General features: G+C 32.0%; 1 long non-coding RNA gene across 1 annotated transcript; it reads right to left on the bottom strand.

The window, feature by feature from the left end:
• Positions 1-256: 256 nt before the first annotated feature.
• On the bottom strand, positions 257-906 carry LOC139906149 (uncharacterized). Its single transcript, XR_011781476.1, has 3 exons — positions 537-906; positions 345-484; positions 257-282 (listed from the first exon to the last, which is right to left on the bottom strand). It is a non-coding gene; the product is annotated as an uncharacterized lncRNA (long non-coding RNA).
• Positions 907-9,653: the final 8,747 nt, after the last annotated feature.

Raw genomic sequence — 9,653 nt, 5'->3', positions numbered from 1 at the left:
GACAATAAATATACTAATAAAAAAATTTTATAAATAAATTCATCGTAAAGATTTAGAGCAAAAGCTAATTATGTAGTAATGTCTGGCGATATTACTCCCTATTAAGAGCATCAAAAAAGATTTTCCCCGTTATTTAGGTATGCTTATATAACAGCATACTATTATCATGATGGATATACACAATTGTTAATTATAATGCAACACCCAATGTAACTACCCTCGTTGTTGTGACCATTTAAACAGTTGTTTTTGCCTTTTGGAGCCCATCAACCATAGCTAAGCCTTTAGTGATAAAAAAGTAATATTTATTGACTATGTAATATTGGAAAACCTAATTATCATACCCAAGTCTTAAAGCGAAGTAAGTAGTCTCAGACAAACTAGTTGCAAACCATCCAAAGCTACTACCCCCGTTGTTGTGACCATTTAAGCAGTTGTTTTTGCCATTTAATGAGTTGTGTATCATAATCCTTGATATGTTTAGCTAAAATAGAATCATATTTTATGGTTAGATTTAAATAAAATTGAATACTTACTGTGAGATAGTACAAAATTCAGAGTTCCATTTCGATATTAATAAATACTTTTTACTGATAACTTGATCGCCATTTGGTGTGGATGACTCAAAACATTTTTATATGTATTTCTATAAATGACATCAGTACCAATATCCTCCATTAATTTAATGATGGTTCCTCGGGAAGGGATAGGTTTACCCGTATATTTCTCCATAAATTTTTTGAACGTAGATGATTAGCAATGGATAAGGTTATATTACATACAATAAGCATCTTTGTGAGATCAGAGTTAAAGTCTGACTTGATGTATTCATCATTAACTTGATTTTTTAGATGAATATCCAGGCTCTTGATATGACATGAGGATAATGAGGGGCGTGTTATTCTAGACAGTGGACTAAAGGTACATTTATATCGACAAATCCGACAAACCATCTGTTTCTCATCCGGTAAGTATTTTCCAAATTCCTGGGCCTCCATTTTCATAAATCCAGACAGAAGGCGACGTTATTTTAGGCATTTTATTCAGTTCTCTATCGACTATTACCATCTAATATTATATTAATATTGAATAATGATACGTTCTTCATTGATAGAAGAAGATGTATATTATTTAATCAATGATGCCATAAGTATTTCTTCTCTTCTCCTCGCACGCTTTTCTATTCTTACAAAAATTATCACCCTTACTTATGAGTTGACATACTTGTATTGCTGTTCCTAAGGGATTCTCTAATCAATCAGTGTTGGTAATGGTAATTAATGCATTAGGTGCATTTTTTAGCTTCCACTTATATATATATATTATTTTTTTTGAGTCGGCAAAATAAAGAGTGAAGTTTCTTTCCCTAAACTGTTGGCATTATTATTTAATTCCTGAGTAGTAAACTTCCTTTTCTACTACATACAAACTATCATTAGTATATACAAAAACGGGAACAATTGTGTATAGTCGTAAAAGACGGAGAGTTCCCTTTTGGATCTGTAAAAGAGTTATAATTGCAAGTAATTTTTGGACTTTTTGAGTAGAATTGGATATCGACATCGGAGTAATTCTTGCAAATGTCCTTGTTTATTTCCTTTTCGTCTCTTATCACAGCTGATTGTAGCTGATCTAATAAAACGTGTTGACAGCTAATAGGGGGAGTCCGCAGGATTATACTTGAAGGGAGCTTGATTTAAACCGGTTATGTTTTCTCGTATTTTATTTGATTTTAATATTAATGACGTAGGGATTAACTTTTAACAATAATCTATGATCAAAAAGAGTTAAACTTGTATATATGTATTTTATAAGCAATCTGTGTTCATTCTTTTAACTAAGTAATCCCTTATAAATATAGTTCAGCTTATGATTGTACCTCCTATCTAGTCGTCTCCTTAATTAGCTTTGCCTCCGGTCCGTTATTTCTGTCTTTTAAGTAGCGTTCGGGGAACACTACAAAACAAAAAATGATTTTTTTTTTTTTTTAATTAAAAATTAAAATTCAGTTGTTAAATTTTTTGAAAAAAAATCAAAAATCCACAGCTATTTACAAAAAATAATTCAATTCGAAATTTCTTCGTAAGAAAATTAAAAAAGCCACAGCTATTAGCAAAAAAATTAAATTTTCAAAAAAAAAAAATCATATAAAAAATTTAAAAAGCCTCAGTTATTCACAAAAAAAATCTAAAATCCACAGCTATTCACTAAAAATTTCAGAAATGAAATTTCATATGTATATTAAATTTTCTTGTAAAAAGGAAAAATTCCTTAATTTAGAGAATTCTACAGCCCCTCCAGTCCACCCCCTGCGGATGCCACTGGCTCCTGAAATCCCAGGATATTCTAGTTGTTCATAGATTCCTCAAATTCCTTTAAATTTCTAAAAGAAAATAGAAACTTCTAATTTGATAGTTTTACTGTAAAAATAGATCCTACGGCATATGTGGCCCGTAAACGAAAAATAAAGCTAGAATGATTTTTCTTAAACTAGAGTGCGGATCACATTTGTAATCTTTGATAAATGATCGTCCACGAACCCCTTGGTTGTGTTGCAAATTGTTCACAGAATAAGAAGTTGACCGATTATGTGGTTGAAAGGGGCCACGTTATCCTCCATCCGGTCAAAGTTCCAGCGTTCCGGAACTACTTCAAAATGAGGCCAAATAAAAGCAAATAAAAAATCTTATTATAATTAAGGCATAAGAAAAGGAAAACTTATTTTATAATTTTAATATTACTAGAGTGTAGAAAATATATGATCTAGAGAAAAGACACAAAAATTTAATTGTTACCAATCACTTCAGATCAAAATTGATTTAAAACTTTCAAAAATCTGATTTCATGAATTAGTTTACTGATTATTCAAAGATTTAAACACTACATACGCTTATGCCCATTTTTACCTTGTTCTTGAAAAAATGTAATTATATAAATAGCTGAATAAATAGAAAATCCAGAGTTATTTATTCATATTTGTATACTGTCAAAAGTTACTTCATGAGTGTTAACCCACAAAACCGACTATATAATAAAGTCAAAAAAATTACACAATAAGTTTTTCTTTTCTTATGCCTTAATTGTAATAAAAAAAAATTTAAATTTTTATTTGACCTCATTTTGAAGTACGTCTGGAACGCTGGAACTTTGACCGGATCAAGGGTAATGGTTTTGATAATTAGTCATTCATTACCAACACCTAAACACATCTCATGATTCATGATAATTTGGGGTTTAGTCTACTTTAAAAAATAGCGAACATTCTATTGGACACTCTTTTAATTGAAGGGTCCAATAGTTTTTTGATATTAAAGGTTCGCTCACTCATAGGGGGAGCTCTCAGCAATCTGTAAATAAATTAGAAAATGAGAAATATTCCTTAAAAAGAAACAAGGAAACAGTGGAGCCTCCACTTTTGTAGACTAATTGTACTATTTGTATAATCAAATTTCAAGGTTGCCTTACTATAACATCACCATTATATAGTTTGCCCGCTCCCACTTGCAAATACATTCCGGCACTGCTCTTATTGATTTTAAAATGAGCAAAAGAACGCTAACGATTATAGCCAAAGTTTAAAATCCAGTGTGGAATGGGAATATTAAAAAAAAACGAAAATCAACATTTCATTTCCTAGTATTACTCTGATGTCGATCCCCCATTCTACTCTGAGTCCAACAAGGACTTACAGTTATATCTCCGCAACAAATACTCAGGATTAGGCTCCGTCTTTTATGAGACCCCACGAACGTTCAAACAGGTTTTGAATATAATTGAATTTATTTAGATAAGGATGTTTACTACTCAGGAATTAAATAATAATGAAAACTGCCAAGGAAAATAAAATTCGTTCTTTATACTACCAATTACAAAAAAAAGGGCCAGCTAAAAAAACACACCGGATTTACATGTATGATTATAGGAAAATGGTGGGAAAATTGATCATTCAAATTTTTAAGTAACTTGTCTATTGAAATAGATATTGGAATAATCGAATGGACTGATGGTACCTCACTCTTTCTCATCCCGAGACAGATGAACAGATGTGCCTCCACGGATCCGTATTTCCTTTGTCTTTCAATGGAAACTTTGACTAAAAGATGTCTGCCATTATATTCATTAAAGTAAAGTAGGGATATCTCCAATGGGTTTGAAGGTAGAGGGAATCCTCGGAAGATGAATTCGTCAGTACCAAATGAATGGAAGATATTATATAAGGGATTTATCTGTAATTTATTCACATACAGCTTTAATCCTTTGAGGATATAATTATATATTCGAAGATTCCTTCTTGCATAAAAGAGCCTAATCAAATTCATCAACGCTTGGATAAATCCATTTGAGTCAACAATACTTCAAAATGCCAGACATACGTAATACATACAAATCTATAAATCATATTTGATTATAATTTAACATTTATATAAATCTGATCAGTTAAATTTATTGAAGAAATAATTTTTTACTTCATTTACCCATAGTATTAAATGTTTATATATGTATGTTTAAGCCCTAGTTGATACTAGGGGTGTGCTAATTGAGACCGCTCATATTTTAAGTCAAATTGGCTAATACATGCTCTAGAATAAGAGTTGCAAAACCTGTATAAAAATAGGATTTATTGTCTATAGTTTAAAAACCACGTTTGAGAGAATGTCATAAAAGTAAATACTTTAAGAGACGACATATTTGGTGACAAAGACCACTATAGTACTCCTCGCTTGCTGATATTACGTTAGATTTTTCAAAATAGGGAAGAATCCAAATCAATGAAGCAAAATGTATTTCTACGTCGGTCTGTGGAGGTCTCATTTTTGAGTGTGCGCTTATTATTTTAGAACTCTACGACTATTTAATATAAAAAAACCAATGTAGGCACGAGCGTGTGTAGATCAAGCTCACCATGTAGCACTTTGTAGCAAACACATAGGTTGCTACGAAGATCACCCAAAGCAGTATTTGCACATGACAGAAGGTGTTTCTTGCTAACTCTTAGAACAGCCTTGACATTCCTCTCCACCCTACATGGTATAGTCCGGGAGGATGTACTCAGAAGAAGAAGGAAGCCAAGTAATCTTTGGGCCAAAAATGCTCAAAATTGGACGCACACAACCCCAAGACAATATTAGTATTGTAGGCCTAGTGCACCTTCCTGTTGAAATCAAAATGAGTTTTCTACAAATTGCTCCTGGATAAATGGCATTTTCGTATTCTTTAGTAATTCCAGGTAGGTGTTTTTGAATGATGCTATTTTTTGCTGATTTGAGGACACTGCAGCCTATACGATGACGGAGCCCGGTTTTTAAAGTGTTTTTATTGTTAGTAACTGGATCGGGGAAACTAGTTTGCACACCTTAGCGAAACCTTAAAAATCAAAAAATAAGTGGCAAAAATGGATGGAACGGTATTTTATTACATCCTTTATGCACATGGCTGACAATGAGAATTCATACTTAACCCGTACGTAGAAAAGGTGGACTCAATTATAACTTTGCTAAAATCGTGTTCAATTAATATATATTTTGTAAGTCAGGCCCCGAATTGTTGCATGTATTTATTAAAATGTAAACGCCTTGAAAGAATCCGGTTGTATTGATCAATGTCAATCACTCAATATGTCTTTCAATTTGGATATATTAAAAATATCTAAGAAGCTTTGATTTTATGGCGAAAAAAACCATTTTAGCACAACTCGAGTATAGCATTTAGACAATAAACCAAAAATGATTGACAAGAGTGAGATAATTGAAATTCATTACTCTTTTTTTTTTCATAGCAGATGGTTTTATCATAGTACTTGCAATAAAATTTGCATAGTATTTTGTTGTCAGCCGTCGATTTTTTATTATTTTCCCCCCTTATCAGTATTCTTGTTGTGTATTTAGAAACAACAAAGGTTCTCCTTTCCTTCCTTCTTCCTCTCCTCTTATTATTATTTAATATGTGCATATGTAAAGTACTGTTTTAGCTTCTATCTTAATAGTATAAATAGCTGAGTAGTGTCGAGTAACAATGATGTCTATAATATACTTGCTTATATGTTTATTTCCTCTACGCATTCTCCTTGTTTCTCTCGGTCGTCCTGGATTCCTGGTATTGAATAGTTTGGGTCTTTTAACCTCGTTGAGACACAACAGTCTTCTGAACGTTGATTGGTTGAATTTGAATTAGCTCTCCTTAAGCTATGAACGTCATTTTCTACCAATAGGGCATGAGCGTGGTTACTTATATTAATTAGTAAAAAAAGTGATGAAAAGTGGAGCCATCTTCTGAAAATATAATACAACTCGCTGGGGGATATTATTATTGAATAAGTATTTAGGTATGTTGCTCACATAGAAGGCGCTGTGAAGAATACATATTACGCCTCCAAACTAGAGAGTGTAACAACACCACCTTGCGGAGTGGGGTGGTGTATATATACAAGTGCTGATTTTTAAATTAAAAAGTGACTGGTGTCTCAAAAAACAACTAAATATTGTTATGTTTATTCTTCTAAAGATTATTAGCTCTTTGCACAAATAAGAACCCCTAGCCTCAATTCTTACTAGCCAGTAGGAGGCAATAGATTTTCAAATATTTAAGAAAAATTAATTAGAGACCTTAAATGGCCCCCTTCAAACCTAAATTAAATTTTAACGAGAGGTCCTAAGTACCCTCTTATACAAGCAACATCGGGCTTACACAAAAATGGACCCAAAACTTGTTTGAAGAAGAGTAGGTGCCATTTCGGGAATCTCCTATCTGGTTCTCTAACTCTGCCTATTTGAATCCCATTCTTATTTCTTTGAGAGTTACTTAGAGAGCTAGGTCTCTGCTAATTCATACAACAGCATCGACTCCTTGAAGGCCTCTATCATCATGTACTGGGACAAAGTCTTCACCACGAATGTGGTCAAGGCCTACAAATTCTTTGTGCTTCGTATGGAGCGAATGATGGGTAAAGATGGCGGACACATTGAATGATTTTTTTCTTATGTATTATTAGAACTTGTAAATAAAATTTAAAACCTATACTTATTTCTTTATTGATAAGGATGCAGTGAAAGGTGGCCCAGATTTATCTGAATGACCCTGTAGAAGATAAAAGGCCTTTTTCAGATACATATTCAAAGACTCCGTCTAAAAAGTCCTGTATCTAAATTTTTGGAGGGATTTTTTTTTTTTTACTTTTTTGATACTTCATCAATCGATCATAAATTATTTGTCACATATGTCTCTGATGCATTGTAGCAACTGTTCTCAATAAATAACAAGTCCATGAAAGATCATTTGACCTCTAAATATTTACATAGAATATATGTAGTAAAGCCGGTGTTTTTTTTTTTTTGTTGTTGTTTTTTTTGTCATGGAGGGTAAAACCTTGTATGGACAAAAATAATTTTATGTTTGTATAATAATTGATATTATATTATTTCCTTGATCATCGTAAAAATTACACAATTAGATAATAATAGTGATTAACTATTAGAGGCAGACTTTTATCTAGATCAGTCCTTAACACTACCAAGAAATCGGGTAAGAGACGCGCCTGAAATATAACAATAAAGGGCCAAACAATTTAGAGCATTGGATCATTCAAATCAAAAATGTTCGAAATATTCGTTCATTTTGAGAAAGAAAAAACAAGAATATTATTTTTTTTTATGTACAGTTTTGTCTTTAAAAAAAAATCAATCATACAATTAATTTATAATCTGCCTAAACTAATTAAACGAAGAGTTGCTACTCGGAAAATTGCTTGCTGCAGAAAAACTGTTGAAGTAGTAGCCATAAAAGCTGCGATTAACAGCCATTGACTATGAAATGTAGGATAGGGTCGAAGGAGAGCCTAATTCACTTTTCTAGGCTTCACAAGGGATCTCTGATGACAACCGTGAAGGCCGTGTGGGAAAAATATTCTGGAAGATGTTGTACGTATTAAGTCATATTTTATACAACTCTATCTATGGGATGACATCCTTACGATTTAGATTTTTGGGAGATTTAGATTGCTAACAACTAAATAGGATCTTTGATAATTGTTAATTACTTATGTGATAATTATTCACATAACTAATTTTTGAAGAAGGACATTTCAAGAAGATACGAATACAACATTAAGAATGATTATATAATAATTTATTACCTATAGATAACGTGGAAGTCTCTTCCTTGAGAGAATTATAATAAAAGATAGTGATTTACATTAATTGCAACAATATTGGCATATAAGTCTAAGCATATGTATACTGCTGGATATTGAAAAAAGTAAATATAGCTAGGAGTAAACACAAATACTACCCAAGAGATTATTTATTTGATATCCACTCAGAGATAGATTATTTCGAAAGTTATTGACGTACAGCGTTGGGCAGCAAAATGTCGACTGTAGAGGTTGCATAAGAAATACAACAATAGTTCTTTTATTTCAATAATCATTAAAAATGTAAGCAAAACTTGTAAACAAGGACATTGGCAATTTGATCACTCCAAATACCGACCTTCAGCATCAATCAGAGCCCTTACACGTTACCGAAAGGCCTGCCGGGAGTTGATACCAAAATCCTCCGACAAGTTGTTCCATGCAGGCACTATGACGACCTTCAGTGAGTCCACATTTGGATGTGGAATTTTGTTGGGTTCCCTCTCCAAAGTGTTCAACACAGCAAAGTCCAGCGGGTTCAAATCTGGTATTTTTTGGTAAAATCTACCCCTTCCTTATCTTGCTTAAAGCAGTCCCTAAAGTATCTCAACTGTCTCAAGCACACACTCCATCGAGATATGCTGGAAGATAATTTAATGATACATCATAACAGCTCACAAATATTCTTCAAATTGTCTAGATTACCCTGTTAATTTTGTATGTTTTTTTTACTTAAACCATACATATTAAAATATGTATATGTCATTGATTTTCCGATTCATGGTCCTAGTAGGATCATACATAACATTCCATTACAATTTTGTATGTATAGAATTAAGCTACTACATAGAAGTACATCACGCATCACCAACATTTTTACATTAAGGACAAGCAAGATATCAATAATAAATAAATGATAGTAGTAAGTTTCGTACAACTGTAAAGTCTATGCATCATCAAGGTTGTTGAAGTAAATGAAAAAGGTTCATCGACCTTTTCAGCATGACATTGACAGTACATATGTATATAGATAGATGGATACTACTAATATTAGGCAGTGGGGTTGTTATATAGAAAAAAACACAGTTTAGCAGTTAGAAAAAGAAATACGATTGGTGTGTGTGCCTTATTTTATTTAATAGATCGTACCTTAAAAATCCCTGGTTACAGGCATGACTTGAAACATGAAGAAACTTGTTAGGAAGAATTATGTTGTTCAAAAAATAATCCTCGATCACTGGTTCATTTTTGCAAATATTGCAAAAAGCATGTTATAAAATGTTCTGGAAATTGAAATTATTAAATTATTTTTGTTCTATAAATTTTAAATGTCCAAAATAAATTGTTATTTAGGCGTTTCTTCTTAAAAATTAACGTAAGATGAAGAAAAAATTACACATTATTCAGAAAATGACAGATAGTTCAGTTAAACGTCAATTTTTATGTGGCAAATTTATATAAAAACCAATTTCCAGACGAATTTTTAGAAACTTTATTTAATCTACAAATCCAATATTTAATTGAAAAT

The sequence above is a fragment of the Lepeophtheirus salmonis genome, chromosome 8 (assembly GCF_016086655.4).
Source record: "Lepeophtheirus salmonis chromosome 8, UVic_Lsal_1.4, whole genome shotgun sequence".
Taxonomy (NCBI): domain Eukaryota; kingdom Metazoa; phylum Arthropoda; class Copepoda; order Siphonostomatoida; family Caligidae; genus Lepeophtheirus; species Lepeophtheirus salmonis.
Note: the sequence above shows the minus strand (reverse complement) of the source record. Positions and strands in the feature narration are given on the sequence as shown.